This window comes from Bubalus kerabau, chromosome 7, assembly GCF_029407905.1.
Source record: "Bubalus kerabau isolate K-KA32 ecotype Philippines breed swamp buffalo chromosome 7, PCC_UOA_SB_1v2, whole genome shotgun sequence".
In the NCBI taxonomy this organism is placed as follows: Eukaryota; Metazoa; Chordata; class Mammalia; order Artiodactyla; family Bovidae; genus Bubalus; species Bubalus kerabau.
Window position 1 is genome coordinate 41,197,891 of NC_073630.1, and position 22,181 is coordinate 41,220,071.

General features: G+C 38.3%; 1 long non-coding RNA gene across 10 annotated transcripts; it reads right to left on the bottom strand.

Annotated features, from left to right (window-relative positions):
• Positions 1-3,252: 3,252 nt before the first annotated feature.
• LOC129657680 (uncharacterized) lies at positions 3,253-21,533 on the bottom strand. 10 transcript variants are annotated; one of them, XR_008716974.1, is made up of 7 exons: positions 21,426-21,533; positions 19,106-20,445; positions 18,745-18,857; positions 15,905-16,011; positions 11,909-12,074; positions 6,016-6,075; positions 3,253-5,427 (listed from the first exon to the last, which is right to left on the bottom strand). It is a non-coding gene; the product is annotated as an uncharacterized LOC129657680 (long non-coding RNA). The 10 variants fall into 10 exon arrangements; XR_008716971.1 differs by lacking the exon at positions 15,905-16,011 and having other exon boundaries at positions 21,426-21,532; XR_008716973.1 differs by lacking the exon at positions 15,905-16,011 and having other exon boundaries at positions 18,745-18,861; positions 21,426-21,532.
• Between the last annotated feature and the right edge of the window lie 648 nt (positions 21,534-22,181).

The following is a 22,181-nucleotide window of genomic DNA, read 5'->3' on the forward strand; positions in this document are numbered from 1 at the left end:
CTGCCACTTGCAACAACATGACTGGGCCTAGAGTGTATTATACCTGCTGAAATAAGCTAGTGAAAGCTCTATGTTCTCAATTATATGTGGAATCTAACAAGTGCAAGAAAGGAATGTATATAGTAATAACAAAATACTAGTAGAGTTACAGAGAACAAATTAGTGGTTACTGGTTGGAATTGTGAAGCGGGGAGGGTAAGACAGTCGTTTCTCCTAATCCAATACTCCTATGTAGAAAATAAATAGGGATATATTGTACAAAACAGGGAAATATAGCCATTATTTTGTAATAGCTTTAAGTAGAACATAATCTATATATGTTGTACCACTGAGACTAATGTAAAATTGTAAATCAACTATACTTCAATTTTAAAAATCCATAGTGTGACTGAATGGATTAAAAAATTTTATATTGTATACAAGAGACTTCATGAATCTTAAGGCCATATATAGGATACAGTTGAATAATTGGGGAGAAAAGATATTTCATGCAAATGATATTTACCTGACTTGTCTACTATCAGGTAAAAAAGATTTTAAGTCAAACCTCTCAAAGAAACAAAGGCTGTATAATGATAAAGGGATTAATTCATCAAGAAATTATGACAATTATAAATATGTATGTATTCAGCATTGGAGTCGCTAAACATATTATATAAAGAAAATGTTAACACCCATGAAGGGGAAATGTGCAGAAATAAAATAATGGTAAGAAATATCAACATGCAGCTGTCACCACTGTATAGATCATCCAGACAGAATATCAAAAAGGAAACACTGAATTTGAATGCACACTTGACAGCCAGGCAGGCATATATGTACATTCCACTCAACAGCACCAAAATTTCCACTCTTTTGAAGTATACATATTAATATAACATTTCCTAGGATAGATCAAATGCCTAGCCACAAAACAAGTCTTCAGAAACCCAAGAAGATTGAAATCATATCAAATATCTTTTCCAACCACAATGGTATGAAAATGAAATTCAGTATTAAGAGGAATAATGGAAAATTCAAGAACACTTAGAAATTGAACAACAAGCTCCTCAACAACCAATGCATACAAAATAAATCAAAAGGGAAATTTTAAAAATCTTGAAACAAAATTGGAAATCTGAAGTACCTAAACTTATGGAATACTACAAAAACAATTCAATTTGAAGAGTTATGTTTACAGTGATAAATGCATGTATTTTTTAAAAAATTCTTAGAGGGGATCAACATGATAGAGCTCACCTCCTCCCATGGACACACACAAGTTAAACTTACAGAGAAATTATCTCTGAGAATGACCTGAAGACTAGCAGAGAAATTTTCTACAACTAAAGATATGAAGGAGAAACCACAAGGTGAGTAGGAGGACTGGAAACAGTCTAGTTAGAACCTACAGCTCCAGAACAGTGACTCACAGCTGAAGATATCACAACTGCATAGGTCCTCCACAGGGAGGGCTTTGAAAACCCACTGGGCTTACTTTTAGGAGATCTGGAGGCTGCAAGAAACAGACCCTGCCCTCCTAGGACACACACACAATCTCTCATGTTCTCAGTCCCTGTGCAGAGTCAGTGGTTTGAAAGACACCTGGGTCAGACCTACTTGTGCATCTCAGAGCGCTTCTTAGAAAAGCAAGAGGCAGCTGGGACTCCAGCTAGGGATGGACACTGGCAGGCCACATTTAGAGTCTACCCTGTAGCTGATGAGTGTCAAGGGCCTGCCCCATCGACCACCATGCCTCCAGCACTCCTGCACCACAAGGCCCTGCAACCAGACACACTGGGGCCTGCCCTGTCCACCTGTGCCCCTGGAGCACCACACAACCACCCATCATGGAGGGCTGCCTTGCCTCCAGCACACCCATCACAGTCACATAATGCAGGGCCTCACATCAGTTTAGAGCAGCATCCAACACAGCCTTCTAACTTGTCTACAGCAGTTGGCCTTGTTGTAACAGAAAGGTGCATGCAACCCACAGAGGGGACACCCCTGGAGCATCTGGCTCTGCTGGCCAGAGGGGATGTGTGCTGGGCCCTATAGGCCATATTCTGCATAAAGCCATGTGTCTAAGGCCACGAAATGGAATGAACTGAACCTAGTGAATAGAAATGCACAGAGAAATAAGAAACATACAAAAACAAATGAATATGTTACAAATGAAGTAATAAGACACATCAGAAAAAGAACTAGATAAAATAGAAACAAGCAGTCTACCTGGGGAAAAAAGTGTTCAAAGTAATGATTATAAGGATGCTCACCCACGTCAGGAGAATAGACGGACATGAGAACTTCAACAAACAGGAAAAAATATGTTAAAAAAAAAAAAAAAGAGCCAAACAGCTGAAAAATACAGTATACAATAACTGAGATTAAAAAGAGGGCCTGAGACTTCCCAGGTGGTCCAGTGGTTAAGGCTCCGTGTTCCCAATGAAGGGGGCAGGGGCCCGATCCCTGATTTGGGAACTAAGATCCCACACAGCCTGATGAAAAAAAGAAGTTAAAAGAGAGAGCCCAAATAAATCAGAAATGAAAGAGATGGAATTATAACAGACACCATAGAAATACAAAATATCATAAGAGTTCACTATTAATACAATTAATTATATGCCAACAAATTAGATTATCTAAAAGTAGATAAATTTCTAGAAATATAAATCTTCCAAGATTGAATTAGGAATAAATTTAAAAATCTAAACAGATTATTAGAAATGAAATTGAATCAGTAATAATAAAAAAATTCCCAATAAACAAAAGTCCAGGGACAGGTGGCTTCAATGATAAATTCTACCAAACATTTAAAAGAAAGTTATTAATAACATCTATCCTTTCTAAACTATACTAAAAAATTGAAGAAAGACTGTTTCCAAACTTATTCTGAGGCCAGCATCACCCGTATATGAAAACCAGGTAAAAACATTAGCCAAAAAGGTAAATTACAGGCCAATATTTCTGATGCAAAAAGCTGGCTCATTTGAAAAGACCCCGATGTTGGGAAAGTTTGAAGGCAGGAGGAGAAGGGGACAACAGAGGATGAGAAGGTTAGATGGCATTACCGACTCAATGGACATGAGTTTGGGTAAACTCCGGGAGTTGGTAATGGACAGGGAGGCCTGGCGTGCTGCGGTTCATGGGGTTGCAAAGAGTCAGACATGACTGAGCGACTGAACTGAACTGAACAGGCAATATTTCTGACGCAAAAATCCTCAGCCAGATATTACTAAACTGAATTCAACGATACATTAAAAGAATCGTACACCATGATCAAATGGGATTTATCTCAGGAATGCAGGAATGATTCCATATATGCAAATCAATTAAATGACATACCAGATTAGCACAACAAAGGATAAAATCATATGATCATTTTCATACCTCAAGCAAAACATTTGGCAAAATTCAACAAAATTCTAAATTTGATTTATTACAAAAACTCTCAACAAAATTAATATAGAGACATCATACCTTTTTTTCATAATAAAGGGAATGAACTCCCCAGATGGTTAAGTGGTTGGGAAACTGTGATTCCCCTGCAGGGGGTGTTGTTTCAAGCCCTGAGAACTAGGTCTGAGAACTAGGATCCTGCATAATGTGTAGTGAGGCAATAAATAGATAAATAAATAAAAGGGCATATATAACAAAATCAGAGTTAACATCATACTTAATGGTGAAAAGCTGAAAGCATTTCCTCTAAGAACAGAAGCAAGGATTCCTACTATCACTAATTTTATTCAACACAGTATTAATTACTTTAGCTACAGCAAAAAGATAAGAACAGAAGTAAAAAAATGGGATTTGTGAAGGAAATAAAACTGTCACCATTTGCAAATGACATGATAATATATAGAAAAAACCCTAAAGATTTCACCAACATATTATCATAAATGAATTCAGTAAACTTGAAGTATACACAATATACATAAATTTGTTATTTTTCTCTGCACAAATAATAAACTATCAGAGAAATTAAGAAATAAAACATTTAGGATTATACCAAAATTAATAAAATGCCTAGGAATAAATTTAACCACAGAGGTGAAAGATTTATGTACTGAAAAGTATAAGACATTGATGAAGCAAATTGAAGCTGACACAGGTAAAAAGATATTCTGTGCTCTTGGTTGGGGATGAATTAATCGTTTAAAAAACAGCCATTTTACTTGAAGAAACCTACAGATTTAAAACAATCCCTGTCAAAATACCCATAACATTTTTCACAACTAGAACAAACAATTCTAAAATAAACACAGAACCACAGAACACCCACATTGCAAAGCAATTCTAAGAAAAATGATCAAAGCTGGAGATAGAATGCTCCCTGACTACAAAGCTATAATAATCACAAAAGCAGACATATAGATCAATGGGATATAGATCCCAAAAAGGAACACACGTAGTTATGGTGAATAAATCTACTACAAAGGAGGCAAGAATATACAAAGGCGAAAAGACAGTCTCTTTAATAAGTGATACTGGGATAACTGGAGAACTACACGTAAAATAATGAAATTAGAGCATTTCCTCACACCATACACAAGTATTAATTCAACATGGATTAAGGACATAAATGTCACACACCAAACCATAAAATTCCTAGAAGGGAACATAGGCAGAAAACCCTGACATAAATTGTAGCAATTTTTTTTTTTTGGATCTGGTCTCTAAGGCAAAAGAAATAAAAACAAAAATAAATAAATGGGACCTAAATAAACTTAAGAACTTTTTCACAGCAATGAAAACCATCAACAAAATAAAAATTCAAAGTGCAAAATGGAAGAACATATTTGCAAATGATATGACTGATAAAGGGTTAATATCTAAGATACATAAGCAGCTCATACAAGTCAATGTCACACACACACATAAAGAACAAACAATACAATCAATAATGGTCAGAAGACATGAATAGACATTTTTCTAATATAGACATACAGATGGCTAAAACGCTCATGAAAAATTGCTCAACATCACTAGTTATTAGAGAAGTTCAATTCAAAACAGTGAGATGTCAACCTCACACTTGTCAAAATAATCATCAAAATATCTACAAATAACAAATTTTAGAGAGCATGTGGAGAAAAGCGAACCCTTGTACACTGTTGGTAGGATTGAAAATTATTGCAGGCACTATGGGAAATAGGATGAAAGTGCCTCAAAAAACTAAAAATAGGACTACCATATGATCCATCAATAATTCTCCTGGATACACATCTAGGAAAAAATAAAAACACTAATTCAAAAAGTTGCATAAACCTCAATATTCATAGCAGCACTATTGAAAATGGCCAAGATATAAAAGCAATCCAAATGCCCATGAACTGACAAATGGACAAAGAAGATACGGCATGTACGTCCAGTGGAATATTACACAGCCACAGAAAGAGGAGCATTCTCCCATTTGCAGAAGTGTGGATGGGCCTCGAGGATCTTATTCTTAATGAAGTAAGTCAGAGAAAGACAAAAACAGTGTTACATCACTTATATGTGGAATCTAAAAATAATACAAATGTATATGCAAAGAGAAACAGACTCACATATAGATAAACAAACTAGTGGTGACCAATGGGGGCAGGTGAGTGGGGAAGGGTAAGTTAGGGGTATAGGATTAAGAGGTACAAACTACTATCTATAAAATGTTAATAGATAAGCAACAAAGAAATACTGTATAGAACAGGGAATTATAGCCATTATCTTATAATAACTTTTAATCAAGTATAACCTATAAAAATTACTGGATCACTATACTGTACATATGAAACTAATATTGTAAATAAACTATAATTTTTTAAGAAATAAATGGAATAAATAATAATTGGGTAGAGGAGTCCAATAAACATTTTGCCAAAAAAAAAAATACACATGGCTAAAAGGACCATGGAAACATGCTCAACATCAATAATCATCAGAGAAATGTAAATCAAAAAACGACAAAGATATCACCTTACAGTTGTTAGAATGGCTATCATCAAAATGACGGCACTTAAAAAGGCTTGCCTAGGATGTAGAGAAAAGAGAAGTCACCTGTGCTGTTGCTAAGAATGTAATTCAGTGCAGCCACTATTGAAAACATTACAGAGGGTTCTGAAAACATAAAAAAATAAAAATGTATGACTTAGAAATTCCAGTTTGGTTATTTATCCAAAGAGATATATGCACACCCCTTATGTTCATTGCAACATAACTTACAATACCCAAAATATGGTAAGAAGCTAAATGTTCACAATAGATAAATGGATAAAAACTGATTTTATATATATACACACACACACACACATATATATATACAAAAATACATATGAAAATACACATAAAACACATTATACATACATATATATACACATATATAGATACACACATAAATACATATATATACACCATACAAAATAAAAACAAAAACAGTCTTACAGACACAGTGAACAAATTGGTGATTGCAAGAGGGGAGGTGAGTGGGTACTGAACAAGATAGTTGAAGGGACATAAGAATTACAAAATTCTAGTTATAAAATAAAAATTGACAAGAATTTAATATAAAGAATATGGTTCATGATACTGAAATAACTGTGGATGGGAACAAATGGTTACTAGACTTACGGTGATCATTTTGTAATATGTGTGTGTGTGCTAAGTCGCTTCAGTTGTGCCTGACTCTTTGAGATCCTGTGGACCGTAGCCCACCAGGCTCCTCTGTCTATGGGATTCTCCAGGTGAAAATACTGGAATGGGTTGCCATTTGCTCCTCCAGGGGATCTTCCTGAATGCTGAATGATTATGTTGTACATCTGAAACTAACGTAATACTATATGTCAACTATTCTTCAATTTTTAAAAAAGGAAAAGAATGCATGCCCTGACAGCATTTCACCTGAGCCATTTCTTAGAGGTGTGTTTCTAATGAACAGCCTTGAGAAATGAGGTAATGTCTCTCCCTTTAACAGGAAGCTTGCTAACCTCTCATTTTAAAGGTAGTGGGGTCCTCAAATCCAGTGTTCCTCCACATAACATAACTGAGTACATGCATAGCATCCAACTGGACCCCTCTGTGTCATCCCAGTGGGAACGAATGGGAAGGGACTATCAATACAATACTATGCTCATGTTTGTTGTGCTATAAGTAATAAAAATCTTTTATCTCTGGGAAAAAAAAAAACCCCGAATTAAAGAACCTAATTTCACAATTAAAGGAACTAGAAAAAGAACAGACTTAGCCCAATGTTTGCAGGATGGAATAAATAACAAGGATTAGAGCAGTTATAAAAGTAATAGAAGGACCTGCACTAAAGCACAGGGAACTCTACTCAATATTCTGTAATGATCTATATGGGAAAACAATCTGAAAAATAGTGGATATATGTATAACAGATTCACTTTACTGTATACATGAAACTAACAACATTATAAATCAACTATACTCCAATAAAAGTAAAGTAATAAAGATTATAAAAATAGTAGAAAGAGAAATAATATTGAGGAGTTTGGCTTGGAAAAAAAATAATCAACAAACTGTTAACTAGTATAACTAAGAAAGAGAGAACGTGTATATATATACATATATGTATGTGTGCATATATATACACATACACACACATATAAAGGCATTACAATGATACAAATTACAAAATACAGGAAATCAGAGATTATTAATAATCAGATGCAAACAAGTTGGATTATTTAGGAAAAAACAAACTCCTAGAGACATACGAACTACCAAAACTAAATAGTTAAGAAACAGAACACCTGAACAGACCAGCAGCGAGTAGAGAGAATGAAACAGTATTGAAAAATCTCTTAATAAATAACATTTCAATAAATAAAATTCAAATGGTTTTACTGGTGAATTATAACAAATGTTTAAAGAGAAATTAAAGCCAAGAATTCCAAAAAGAGGAGCAAACACTTTCAAACCACATTCTGAGACATTCATTACCCCAATATCAAAATCAGACGAGGGTACTGTGAGAAAAGTACAGATCAGTATCCCTAAAAAACATAGATGACACACACTCAAAATACTGGCAAACCAAACTCAACAGCACGTTAAAGAGATCATTCACCATGATCAAGTGGGATTTATGCCTGGATGCAAGGATGGCTCAACATATGCAAATCAATAAATGTGACACATTACATTGAGAATAAAGCGAAAACATTATCTACTAATCATTAATCTACTAGTAGTAGTAATGATCTACTAATCATTACTAATAGAGACAGAAAAATCTGACAAAATTTGACATCTTTCAACTTCCTTTCATGATAAAGACTCAAGAAAGTTATAGAAGGAATATACCTCAACACATTAAAAGTCATATGACAAGCCCAAAGCTAACACTATATTGAATTATGAATCCACAAAACATTTCTTCGGAGGTTTGGACCAAGACAAGCTTACCTATTCTTGCCTCTTTGATGCAACAGAGTACTGGAACTCCTAACCAGAGCAAGTAAACAAGAAAACTAAATCCAAATCATAAAGATAAAGCTAGATTTTCTCTGCAGATGACATTTTTCTATAACAAAACCCTAAAATATCACCTCTCAAACACTATTCAACCTAATAAATAGAGTAAGCTGCAGGATACAAAACCAGCATATAAAAATCATTTGTAATTGTACACTCTAACACAGAAATTATCAGAAAAGGTTTAAAAAGTCCTATTTACAATAGCACCAAAAAGAAAATACAGTTAACAAGAATATGAAAGACTGAACCTAAGACTTGATACCATAAAAGTTTTAAAAGCAAATGTAAGAAACTCCTCCACATTGGTTTTGATGATTATTTTTCTGGATACAAGACTAAAAGCACAAAAGCAAAAATTAACCAAAATTAAATCAAACTTAAGCTTTTCTACAACAAAATGAAAAGTCAACATACCAAATGGGGAAAAAATGCAAACATACAATCAATAAAGGGTATACAATCAAAATACATTTTTTAAAAACTCATAAAATGCCACAAGAAACCAAAAAATCCAATATGGATAGGTAAGTGAGTGAGTGAGTGAGTGCGAGTCGCTTAGTCGTGTCCAACTCTTTGCGATCCCATGGACTGTAGCCCACCAGGCTTCTCTGTCCATGGAATTCTCCAGGCAAGAATACTGGAGTGGGCTACCATGCCCTTCTCCAATGGAGAGATAAAGGAAATAGATTTTTTTCCCCAAAAAAAACATACAGGTGTCCAATAGGCATATGAAAATGTGCTCATGACTCATCATCAGTGCGATCCAAATCAAAACCACAGTCAGGTACTATCTCACACCTCTTAGAATGCTGCTGCTGCTGCTAAGTCGCTTCAGTCATGTCCGACTCTGTGCGACCCCATAGATGGCAGCCCACCAGGCTCCCCGCTCAGCGACCCCATGGACTGCAGCCTTCCAGGCTTCTCCATCCATGGGATTTTCCAGGCAAGAGTACTGGAGTGGGGTGCCATTGCCTTCTCTGGCCTCTTAGAATGGCTATCATCAAAAAGAGGATATTTTCAACTTACTGTCTTCTTGAGGATGTAGATGAAAGGGAATATGTGAACTGTTAGTGGGGATACAATTTTTGCAGCCGCTATGGAAAACAATATTCAAAAAGTAAAAATAGATCCATTGTATGATTCATCAATTCCACTTCTGAGTATTTATCCAAAGAAAATAAAAGCACTAACTTGAAAAGATATATGCACCCCTATATTTACTGCAGCATTATCCACAATAACCAAGATATGGATGCAACCTAAGTTCTTTTCAACAAATAAATGGGTAATAAAGATATGACATCTGCATCTATATTGATATATACCCCCTTCAAGGATCACTGCCTTGTCATGGCAAAGTGGCTTGTGTAACTCAATGAAGCTATGAACAATGCCATGCAAGGCTACCCAAGACAGACAGATCATAGCAGAGAGTTCTGACAAAATGTGATCCACTGGAGGAGGGAATGGCAAACCACCCCAGTATACTTGCCATGAGAACCTCATGAACTTCATAAAAGGCCAAAAAGATATGACACCAAAAGATGAGTCCCCCAGGTCTGAAGGTATTCAATATGTTACTTGGGAAGAGCAGAGGAGAATTACCAATAGACCCAGAATGAATGAAGCAGCTAGGCCAAAGCAGATAACAACGCTCAGTTATGGATGTGTCTGGTAATGAAAGTAAAATCCAATGCTGCAAAGAACAGTATTGTATATGAACCTGGAATGTTAGGTCCATGAATCAAGGAAAATTGGATGTGGTCAAGCAGGAGATGGTAAGAATAAACACTGACATCTTAGGAATCAATGGACGGAAACGGGCAAATTTAATTCAGAAAACCATTATATCTACTACTGTGGGCAAGAATCCCATAGAGGAAATGGAGTGGGCCTCATAATCAACAACAGTCCCAAATACAGTACTTGGGTACAACCTCAAAAATGACAGAATGATCTCAGTTCGTCTCCAAGAAAGGACATTTAAGATCACAGAATCCAAGTGTATGCCCCTACCACCAATGCTGAAGAAGGTGAAGTTGATCAGTTCTCTGAAGACATAGAAGATCACCTAGAACACCTAAAAAAGGTGTTCTATTCAATATCAGGGATTTACATTTTATAAATACACTTGGGGAGACATGCACACAATTATATAAAATAAATTAGAGCTATTGGTTCTGAATCTTTGATGTCTTTCAGAGTGTTTATCAATTGAGTTGAGTGACTTCACTTTCACTTTTCACTTTTTTGCATTGGAGAAGGAAATGGCAACCCACTCCAGTGTTCTTGCCTGGAGAATCCCAAGGACGTGGGATCCTGGTGGGCTGCCATCTATGGGGTTGCACAGAGTTGGACACAACTGCAGTGACTTAGCAGCAGCAGATTTCAGAAACTTAACTAATCATACATTAATAATATGATTCTTGTAAACTTTTTTTTGAAAATACAAAGAAATGATAAAGGAGAGTATGTCCATTGCATGAAGTCTGGAGTATGATGGAAACTTACAAGAGCAAGCCTTAACTCTTTACAATCTCCATTTGAAAAGCTAGTATCTTTAATAAACAAAGGTGACCATGTTCATTTTCCAAAGCAACTACAAGCAAAGGAAAACTAAGATTGGAGTTTCCAGATTTACCATAATGGTTTATGCACACTTCTCAGCTAATCACACCAAACTCTTACTAAAGATAAACTATACAAGCTTCATAGCAGAGGAATCTTGCAGAAAGCACCAGAACCAGTAAACCTCAGGTGTAATGGGACAAATGATAATCACAGGACTGAAAGACTCCAGACACATAATCACTGATGTAGTAGTATTCTGGGTTGAAATACATAAGAAAATCATAATCTGAAACTACCATGGAAAAAATGTCATTTAATGCAAATTTCAGTCCACATATACTTCCCATATTCTCTGACTTGAATACTGTATTTAAATAGTCTTTCTTATCAATATACAGATCGAATTCCCCAGAACTTTGATTTAAATGGACCACTAATGCCATCCCAATTAAAACTGTGTTTTCTTAACCCTGTTGTGATAAGTTGATGTTACATTCAGGTGTAGAGTAATCATTCCACTTTCCCCTTCACTAGCATCTCAACATCTAAAATTATCGCATAGGGAATTTTGGATATTAATACCTTCTCATGTTGCTCTTTCACAAAAGGGATAATTTTAATAACTGAAGGTCATTAATTCATGCTGAGAGTCTTCCATGCTTTGTGGGGAGCCTGGATGCAGACAATGAGCAAAGACTCTGGAACACAGGGCAGAAGTAAAGAGCTGACTTTGACTATCTACGAAGAAAAAAAAAAGAAGTAGAAAACAGCCTCACTAGACAGGAACATCAGAAGTAGAAAATGAAAGGCTTACAGGTTCTCAATCCATGACATTTCAGGAGGAAAAGCAGACAGAGCCTCTGACCCAGGACAGGACATTTACCCGAGAAGCTGCCGTTTTCTCCTTTTCTTTCCGCTCTGCGTTGTTTTCTCATCGATGTCATGCTGAGAACCACATTAGTATCTTGAGAATGACTTCAGTGGCGTCCGCACAGCTCCTGCATCTGTTCCTACCGCACCCACAGGCAAAAGAACCCAGAAACGCCAACCTTTTGAAAAAGATTCAGGAACAATGAGCTCCTGCATGGAGCTCATTTCTGGAGGTTTTTTTCTCACAGAAAAAACTGTGAGGTTTTTCTTTCCTGTCTGCACGTGCTCTCCCCTCACACAGATTCCCCCAGACTCTGCTACAGCGTAGAGGAAGGGGGCTACACCGCCCTGCCCGTCTCATCCCATGTAGAGCAGCCACCAATGCCTCCCCAAACGGAAAAGGATTGTAGACTGGAAGCAACGCTCACCCATGTACCCCATAGCCCTTGTGCTTAAACTGAGCCTAACTTAGAATCACCTGGTGTTGAAACAATGCAGATGTTCCCACCATGATCAATACACACTGGGAAGGGCACAGGTATTATTACTAAACCCTCATCATGGAATACTAATGGGAAACTGCGTGGGAACCATACAGCAAACATTTCTTCCAAAGTTTTAAAGTGCACACAAATTTGGGGGGAATGAGGGCCCCAGTCTAACTATGATTCTCCTGTGGAGTTCATGAAATGGCATATTTAACAAGTTTTTTGTTTGTGCTGATGTGACTCCCTCAGACCCGTATTCAGTAGCCCTGGGCTAGAGCTATCAGGCATAGCACACCTGAGACCACTGAGTAGCATGAAGTTTCGGGCTAAGAACTTCCAGAAGTGCAGGTTCCCTGAGCCTGATTCCTAGGGGCTGAGCCCCTCCTGGAATAAGTGTGGCCTTGTTGGTGCCTGGAAGGGATGCTCCCAGGTTGGTGGAAATCACATGATGGGTTTAGGGTATGTGAGGGGTTGCCTGTAGAAATCTATTCAAAGGCACTCTTAGTCCTTACATCCTTTAGCCCCCTGTCCTCTCAGGGTCCACTTGACCCAAAGGACTACTGGGGAGTGAGGCATGACTACCTGTCCTCAGGTGAGCTGAGATTCCATAACCCCAAAGATCCAGAGCATGAGTTGTTTGCATCACAGATTTATTTGAAAATAAACCAAAGGCATTAATGGGGAATTAACATTTTGTGCTGGGAATAGTCAGAAGTCTTTGAAAATGATGCCATGAATGAATATTTGATGATTCACAAAGGAAATTGTGATCTATGTTAATAAAGCACATTACAACTGAACCAACAGGTCAGAACTTTTTGTTTATTGTGTGTCTATGTGTTTGTGTTATAAATTGTGGTGCCACAGTTTGTTCTCCCCACCCCGCTTAAGTATTTATACTTCCTCACATCTTTAAAGTGTATTCATTAAGGTAAAAATTAGAGAAAAGCATATCCACTTTTTCAAATATTCTTTGAGAATCTAGTATCTTTTATATTTTTATTTCAATTTTTAATGCAATTTTAAAGGTTACTTTCCATTTACAATTATCATAAAATACTGGCTATATTCCTCATGTTGTACAATATATCCTTGAGCCTATATGACACCCAGTGGTTTGTGCCTCCCACTCCCCAGCCCCTATCTTGCCTCTCCCACCTCCCCACTGGTAACTACTAATGTGTTCCCTGTGTCTGTCAGTTTGTTTCTTTTTTGTTATATTCACTCATTTATTATATTTTTTAGAGTCCACATATAAGTGATATCATACGGTATTTGCCTTTCGATGTGTGACATTTCATTTTGCATAATGCCTTCCAAATATATCCATGTTGGTGCAAATGGCAAATTTGCAAACGGTAGTATATATGCATTGTATATATGTACTACATCTTCCTTATCCGTTTATCGGTAATGGACATTTAGGTTGCTCCTGTATTTTGACAACTGTAAACAATGTTGCTATGAACATTAGGGTGCATGTATCTTTTTGAATCTTTTAGTATATTCCAATAAGTGCTTCATGCTCCACATACTAGAGTATTTAAAATTTTAAGTGAGTTTTAAAAACAGCCTTTTTTTTTTTTTTTTTTTTTGCTGAGAAGCTTGTGGGATTTTAGTTCCCCACAACCAGGGATTGAACCCAGGTCATGGCAGTGAAAGCACCGAATCCTAACCACTGGACTGCCAGGGAACTCCCAGACAGATTAAACTTTAAAATAAGGACTGTTAAAAGAGAAAAAGAAGGGCAATACACCATGATCAAGGGATTAATCTAAGAAGAACTAACAAACCTAAGTATTTATGCACCCAACAAGGAGCGCCTAAATACATAAAGCAAATATAACTGACTTAAAGGGAGACATTGACAGTAACAGTAAAAGCAAGGAAATTTAAAACCCCACTTAAGACAATGGACAGGTCATCCAGACAGAAAATCAATAAGGATACACTGACCTTAAATGACACATTAAACCAGATGGATACATATATAAATATATATATACACATACATAGCACATCCATCCAAAAGTAACAGAATACACTTCCTTTTCAGGGGCATACGGAACTTTCTCCAGAATAGGTCACATGCAGGGCCTCAAAATGACAATCAGAGAATTTAAAATTGAAATTACATAAAGCATTTTTTTTCCAAACACAATGCTATGAAATGCACAATGCAAGAAAATAACTGCAAAAAACACAAAAGCGTGGAAGTTAAAAAATATGCTACTAAACAGCCAATGGATCACTGAAGAAATCAAAGAGGAAATTAAAAAAAAAAAAAACCTAGAAACAAATGAAAACAAAAAAAACAGTCCAAATCTATGGGACACAGCAAAAGCGATTCTAAAAGCAAAGTTTACAGTAATATCTTCCCGACCCAGGGATTGAAACTGTACTGCCTGCATCTCCTGCATTACATGCAGATTCTTTATCCACTGAGCCACCTGGGAAGCCCAGGCTCATAGAAAACAAGAAATATTTTAAATGTACAACCAAAGCTTACACCCAAACGAATGAGAAGTCATTGGAATGAGAGGAGGAAAAAAGGACAAACAGAATGAGGATATGAATGATCAAAGGTTTGGAAGCAATAGAAGGAGAGGAGGGCTGGGTTGAGAGGTCTGGAATCCAGGGGCTAGAGGGCCCATGGGGATGGACATCTAAAATGCACAGGATGGAAGTGAGAAGTGGGAGAGCAATAAAGTCTAGAAGGGGAAGGATTAGTTCTGGAGATATCCAGAGGTCACAGGGGCAGGGATATTGAGGTCACAAAGAGCAATAGAGAAGGATGGAGTACAGGGATGGAGGAGGGGTGACTCTAGATGCAGCGGGTGGACTGAGGGTCACTAATTTTTCCTCCTACTCACTAACTCCATGACTTGCATTCAAATCATAAGCTAATTGTCAATAGTTCCTGATTTGAGACCTTGAGGTAATAAACTCACTTACATAAAATACTTGTGATGACCCCTTCAACTGAACACACAGTAAAGGTTTAGAGAAACAAACGAGTAAACAATGACACAATCATTCTTCTCTCCTTCAGGGCCACTGGGTGCAAGGTGTGATCGTGGAAACGACCGGACTGAAATGGATTCTGCCTCGCACCTGAATAGTCCTAAAGTAGATTCTCCCAGGGAAGCTGCAAATAAGAACCTATGCCTCATGACACCCTGATCTCTGACCTTGTAAGACCCTAACCAGAAAGCCCGGCCAAGGCCACTGGCTTTCTAACTTATGAACTGTAGAATGTTTTTTAAACTGCTAAATGTGAGGTCATACATTATGGCAGTGGCAAAAAAAAAAAAAAAAAACTATGAAGTGTAAGAACAAATTTAATTATAAAATATGAGATTATAAAATATTTAAACAATAAATCCAAGTAAAGGGAATTCCTTGCTGGTTAAATGGTTAGGACTCTGCCGTCTCAATGCCAAGAGCCTGAGTTTGATTCCTGATCAGGTAACTAAGATCCAGCAAGCTGCATGAGCAAAAGAGAAAGTATAATATCTCACCTAAAGTGTTTCCAATGTTGAAGTAATTAAACAAGGAGACCATTAGGCTGAGGTGACTCTCATTCTTAAGCAAACAAAACTTAATGTAGAGTCAAGGCACTTTAAATCTGAGAAGATAAATTAAAAATAACCAATCACACACAGCCAACTAGGTTTTCCAAGACCAAAGTGACTGGTTAAGATACAGTCAAATATTATCCTTGCTTTGATTTGGTGTCTTCTCTACAAAAACCTTTCCCTGGTTCCTGCAGATAAAGCGCTCCTAACCATCTTTGCTTTGAGGCTATTTGAAAGGAATACAGATAGGCTCAAATTAGCTCTTTAAAATTTGAATATGCATAAATTAATATTTTAACACACAGTGCCATATTTCATTTTGAACACTCTCTTCATCTAGTCCCTCAAGACCCCATTCAGCTGCAGCCTCTCCCCACATCTCCCTGCCCCTGTTCACTCATGCCAACAATACACCAGCATAGCTATATCCTCAGTTGACCAGACATCACCCTTGATGGTAACACCATACTGCCCACACTATCAGAGTCTCCCACCACATGCTGAGCAATGCACAGGGAAATTCTGGAACACACCAGCCCCTCCCAGGGCCCAAACATCCAGTCATATTCTCCTCCCTTCACCATGCTGGCACTCAAGATCACCAGTCTTGAATCCCATTTTAATGAAGCCAACACACCTGAATTCACAGTTTAAGCAAGTTGGTACCGCAATCTGTAGCACAGACCAGTTTTCCTTCTCACCGGTGTTGTTATTCCAAGGGGGTTTGACAATTTCTCCATTTTTTGCCTTTTCTTTAGCCCAGAGCTTCACACAGGCACACACAAGGATTGCGGGTGAAACTCATGAGGACTTGAATCTAGTACCACTAACAATGCATATGATGCATACCACTAACAATGCATATGAACCTAACAGAAGCAGAGGATATTAAGAAGAGGTGGCAAGAATACACAGAAGAACTATACAAAAAAGATCTTCATGACCCAGATAATCATGATGGTGTGATCACCAACCTAGAGCCAGATATCCTGGAATATGAAGTCAAGTGGGCCTTAGGAAGCATCCCTATGAACAAAGCTAGTGGAGGTGATGGAATTCCAGCTGAGCTATTTCAAATCCTAAAGATGATGCTGTGAAAGTGCTGCACTCAATATGCCAGCAAATTTGGAAAACTTAGCAGTGGCCACAGGACTGGAAAAGGTCAGTTTTCATTCCAATCCCAAAGAAAGGCAATGCCAAAGAATGCTCAAACTACCACACTATTGCACTCATCTCACACACTAGTAAGGTAATGCTCAAAATTTCCAAACCAGGCTTCAGTAATACGTGAAGCATGAATTTCCAGATGTTCAAGCTGAATTTCAAAAAGGCAGAGGAACAAGAGATCAAATTGCCAACATCCTCTGGATCATCGAAAAAGCAAGAGTATTCCAGAAAAACATCTCTTTCTGCTTTATTAACTATGCCAAAGCCTTTGTGTGGATCACAATAAACTGTGGAAAATTCTGAAAGATATGGGAATACCAGACCACCTGGCCTGCCTCTTGAGAAACCTATATGCAGGTCAGGAAGCAACAGTTAGAACTGGACATGGAACAACAGACTGGTTCCAAATAGGAAAAGGAGTACGTCAAGGCTGTATATTGTCACCCTGCTTATTTAACTTATGTGCAGAGTACATCATGAGAAACGCTGGGCTGGAAGAAGCACAAGCTGGAATCAAGATTGCTGGGAGAAATATCAATAACTTCAGATATGCAGATGACACCACCCTTATGGTAGAAAGTGAAGAAGAACTAAAGAGCCTCTTGATGAAAGTGAAAGAGGAGAGTGAAAAAGTTGGCTTAATGCTTAACATTCAGAAAACTAAGATCATTGCATCCGGTCCCATCACTTCGTGGCAAATAGATGGGGAAACAGTGGAAACAGTAGCTGACTTTATTTTTGGGGGGCTCCAAAATCACTGTAGATGGTGACTGCAGCCATGAAATTAAAAGACGCTTACTCCTTGGAAGGAAAGTTATGACCAACCTAGACAGCATATTCAAAAGCAGAGACATTACTTTGCCAACAAAGGTCCGTCTAGTCAAGGCTATGGTTTTTCCAGTCATGAATGGATGTGAGAGTTGGACTGTGAAGAAAGCTGAGCACCGAAGAATGGATGCTTTTGAACTGTGGTGTTGGAGAAAACTCTTGAGAGTCCCTTGGACTGCAAGGAGATCCAACCAGTCCATCCTAAAGGAGATCAGTCCTGGATGTTCATTGGAAGGACTGATGTTGAAGCTGAAACTCCAATACTTTGGCCACTTGATGCAAAGATCTGACTCATTTGAAAAGATCCTGATGCTGGGAAAGATTGAGGGCAGGAGGAGAAGGGGATGACAGGATGAGATGGTTGGATGGCATGACTGACTCAATGGGCATGGCTTTGGGTGAACTCCAGGAGTTGGTGATGGACAGGAAGCCCTGGCGTGCTGCAGTTCACAGGGTCGCAAAGAGTCAGACACGACTGAGCAACTGAACTGAACAATGCATACAAGCCAAGAACAGACTGGAATCAGGGACTAGCCATCCAGAATCACCCTGAATAATATAAATGCATAAGGCACTGGTCAATCCCATCTCTAGTGCAGTCCATCAGATGCCACAGATTCCTGTTTCATACTTCAGGATTAAGATTGCAGGCACAGCTCTGCTGCTCTAGAATTTCCACCCAGAATATAGTCCCTCTTCCAAAATCAGACTTGCAGAGTCTAATTGGTAATGTCAATTCAGATTATTTTTTAAATGACCACTTACACAAACAAAAAAAGAAGTCTTACCATGGCTCTGCTCCTATTTCTCAGTCATTGTTCTCAGAGTAGCTCAGAGACCAGAGTTCCTGCAAACGCTGCCACTGTTGTGAATGGATCTGGCATTCACAATTTCTGATGCTCTGACTCAGGAAAAGGAGAGCAAAGGATATGAAGTTTGTGGGTGGATTTTATCTTTACCATCAGTGATAAGCAAAGAGAAGAGACAAAGATAATCTCTATTCCCAAGAAGGTAAGCCAGACATCTAAATACCCCTGGGAAAGATAAACATAAAAACACCCAATTCCCAATATAGAATACCCAGCAGATTAAGACAATCAACTCTGAGGATCTTAGTACAGTGTCCTGCATGCAGTGATCCTCACCTACCTGTGAGCATGCAGTAGAGCCTCAAGAAACATTCCTTTCATGAATGATCAAATGTTTCCCCATAATGGTCTTGCTCAGGCCTGCTTTCTCTAGTCCCCACTCAATTCAAAAGTGAAGAGCCAAGAATGTCATCTTTTCAGAAGTTGTTAGTGATCTTCACTGGGAACAAGCAGTATTTGTGTTCAGATAAGGGTGGTTGTGTGTAAGGCACTCAGACACTGTTCTTGATTTCCCTAAATTAATGCTGCAGAAAATGAGGTCTGGGGGAAGCAACTTCAGTGGCTGCTCCAAGTGTAAATTAAAGACCTTCATTCCAGACTTGAAGAGTCTTAACACCTGAGTGTGAGACCCCCTATCAGTTTTTAATGGGATTCATAAGTGATTTGTACAGACATGAAATTCTGGTGAGCAAGGTTCACCAAAGTCATTTTCAGCCTTGACTCCCCATTGGGAACATTTGTGTATTTTTTAGAACTACCATACCCTGTGTCCCTCCCCTACATACTCTGTCAGTTAGTCTTTGGCAGGGCCCAGGATCAATGATATCTTAACAAAGTGGCCCAGGGTATCCTATTGTGAGGCCAGGATTCCCAGGCTTCCCAGGTTCATTTCTGGACCTAATACAGGGTCTCTTCCATAGGGAAGCGTGCTTTACATAGACTTGAATGGGGGACAGTCTGTCTCATGTTCTAGTGTTGTAATAGAATGTAAGTGCCTCTAGGAGACAAATGCCTGCAAAGATAAGGGAGGAGAAACCTAACAGAAAGTTCATAAAAGAACTTTGTATATACACGGAGTTTTTCACGCCCCCAAAAGCAATAGAAAAAGAGTCAGAAGATTCTGATTGCCATAGATGATCACTGGAGCAAAAGGAAAATTCCCCTTAGATAACTTAGGAGCGTGATATGAGTGGAGCAGGAAATGTGCCTCTGTGGACAGCAACAGACATAACTCTAGGCTTCTTAATTTAATTTCCACTGAATCAGAACTTCCATAACATTTTATATCCTAGCCCTCCTTCACCTTTAGACATCACCCCTGTGCTATCTGCTTTATTCATTCCCAACTATCTTGGTGAATGACTGTTGTCTCCCTTTCTTCACCTCCAAGGGCTCTTTCCTTTGCCTAAAAAAAAGTGACCAGGTTCAGCTTAGAAAGAGCAAAATCTGCTTATTAAAAACAAAAAGGAACATGTTACTTATCCTAGGGATTCAACACTAGCTTTTCAGTTGAGGAATCTGGCAGAACTCTTGAATCAGGTGAACAAAATTAACATTAGCTGTAATGGGACAGATTGATATCTGCTGACCAATGTGCACATCATTATTGCTGGGATAGTTCTGCAAAAAAAAAAAAAAAAAAGCCAACCAAAAAATATTCATCTAATCATGAGAACAGGGTTAAACATATTTAAACCACATATAACTATCATGTCCTCTTGTGTGTTTTAAACAGGAAGTCTTTCCTTGATGCGATTGGGAGCTCTCTTTCTTTTTCAGAACTTTGGGTTATTCTATCCATATAGCAATCAGCTCTCAGAGAAGGCAATGGCACCCCACTCCAGTACTCTTGCCTGGAAAATCCCATGGACGGAGGAGCCTGGTGGGCTGCCGTCTATGGGGTCTCACAGAGTCGGACACAACTGAAGCAACTTAGCAGCAGCAGCAGCAATCAGCTCTATTGGTTCATTTTCATTATCCTTGTCTATGTAGACTGATACTGCACCTAGACAGGACCTAAATATTACATATTCTCCTTCTTCACTGCTATCCCAGGACCCAACCTCACATTCAATGGGAATCTTGTGTTATCAACATATCCCAAAATCAATAAGACAAAAAGGGAACATTTTCAACATTTGCACATCAGTAACTCATGGTGGGAATTCTTTATGCTGTAAAACAGTGGTCCTCAAACTTTTTGGTACAAGGGACTAGTTTCATGGGAAAATTTTTCCATGGACCAAGTCAAAGAGGAATGGTTTGGGGATAATTCAAGCATATTACATTTACTTTGCACTTTTCTATTATTATTACATCAGCCCCACCTCAGATCATCAGGTATTAGATCCTGGAGCTTGGGGACCCCTGCTGAAAAGGAAGCCTGGATGGAGAGATTGGAGAGGAAGCAACGGGATATAAAAGAGGAATATCCTAAAGATCTAACTTTGGCTACCATTAGGAGAAAAGCAAAAGCATTAAAAACAAATGTGTTAGGGAGACCCACCAGAGGTATAGAAGTAAAAGTGAGTAAGTTCTAAATACATGGGATTTCAGTAAGAACAAAGGACACAGCCGCTGATCCAGATCACAAATTTTACCTGAGAACCTGCCATTTCTTCCTCTTCCTCCTCCATTTCTAGGTTTCTTTCTCAGGCGAGAGTATGAAGGGAAATCACACCTGTACATCTTTGAAGGCATCAGCACAGAACTTTCACCTGCTACCTGCACGCTCAGGGGCAGGAGGCCCTTAAAATGCAGGAAGTCCACACTCCCCTATCCTTTGTCGCCTGACAGATTCAGAAAAAGATAAGCTCCCACCTGGAGGCCAAAACATGATATTCTCCTTCTCCGTTTTCGTATACCCTTCTGTCTGCCGGTTAGCCACTCACGCAGTGACAGCAATGGGGCATGTGGTTTGCATTGACCTGACCCACCCACACAGACTCTATTACCCTTCCTCAAACCAAAAGCTGGACTCAAGCCTCATACCACGAAAATATCTGCCAGCCCTCTTGCATAACCCTGTATTCACTTTGGAATTGCCAAAAGAATGTAATTAAAACAAATTTATTTGTAATCTCTATAAATTATGTTGTTTAACTGAAACTATGTTACACTTGAATCCAATACAATACTGTGTGTCAACTATACTTCATTTGTTAAAAATGCACCCTTCCAGGCCAACAGAATCTGTAAAGGAGGTCACAGGTGACAGCAGTAATTAAAACTTGCCATGCCATCTTTATTGTAAGCCTAGAGTGAAAAGCATCTTGCCTCTCAAACTTTAATAGGCATACAAAGCATTCCAGTACCCAAGGAAGAAACTGTGATTCTGCAGGTTGGAATGGGGCCCA